Raw genomic sequence first — 1,362 nt, forward strand, 5'->3', positions numbered from 1 at the left:
GACTACCCTGGCACACCAAAGCCCTCGTCCCTCGCGCCGTTGTGTGGTGCGTTCCCAGCCGGCGCCAGCTGCCCGCATTCATGCCGTCCATTCGTATGTCGTTGTTAAGAGGCTCGGTGCCCGAGGAACCAACTCCGGCGACTTAATGATGCACCCGGACGCTTGGCCTCACTCGAATGCGCTAATTAAAGCGGCAACGCCCAGCTAACCTCGACACCATAGCGCATCGTCCTCCTACCTGACACCACATCCGCCATGACCGCAAGTGCGAACGCTCTGCGGGAGAGCTTGTCTTCGGGGATGAAGCTCGAGGTCGCCGCCCTCGCTCAAGTCGCCTCTCGCGACGCAATAGCGGCGTAGCAGGACGCGGACGCGACCACACAAGCGGTGGCCACGCTGGCGGCCGACGACGGGAGCACCGTCAGCCATGCGTCCTACTTGCTGCCATCCAACGTCCGGCACCACCGAGGTCGGGGACTCCTCCGAGGATGAGTAGGGCATGGTGTGCCAACTGGCCGGTCCGTATCCCGTGTTCTACTCTTCCTCGCCGGAGACCGCAACTTCACTTCACGGGTCTTGAACCCCGCCCCCGTACATAGAGATCGCAGATGGAGGACGTCGGTCGCCGCCGTAGAATAGGTTTAGGGTCGGGTTTCTTTTATTTTTCTGTCTTATAAAAGTTCGAAATGTAATGAAAATCTGCCGTGTTTGCATTGATCTTGGCCGGTGTATATGAACTTTCACAATAATATACATATTGTAGGAGTACTAGTGCACGGAAGATCAAGATCTTGTGGGAGAAAAGGATGAACGAGGGAAAGCCTTATCTGCAAATATGGAGAGGAGTGCGGGTAAATTTTCATAGTTTCCTTCCTATCCGTTAGATATAGATCGGACGGCCTATATTGCAGGATGACAGGCACACCATCATCACCAACTCTGCTTTTTATTGAACCGAGACAAATCTAAAAAACCCAACTAAGCCAACCTCCCAGCATATCGTGCGGGAAAAGACCCGGCCGCGCCGTTTTAGTCGGGATTACCGGATTACTAGTAGTAGTATCGATGGATCGCGCGAAGCAACATTTTTTTTGAGGGGGCGAAGCACCTAGTTTAAAAGGAAAAAAGGCGGTACACTCACAGCACTCCTGTCGCGGTCGCATTGCACCCCACACACGTTCGGTCCTGCACACGGCTCACGCAAACGGAAGCGCTTCGGCTTGCCTCTTCACTGACACGTGGGACTGCACTTGGAGAAACCGACCATGCGCCAAACTCCCCCAGCCCACCGCGCGAAAATCCTCCCCCGCCCCCACACACACAAAAAAAATCCCCCCAAATTTGATTCAACCGCCCTTCGGC

Source organism: Triticum dicoccoides, chromosome 5B (assembly GCF_002162155.2).
Source record: "Triticum dicoccoides isolate Atlit2015 ecotype Zavitan chromosome 5B, WEW_v2.0, whole genome shotgun sequence".
In the NCBI taxonomy this organism is placed as follows: Eukaryota; Viridiplantae; Streptophyta; class Magnoliopsida; order Poales; family Poaceae; genus Triticum; species Triticum dicoccoides.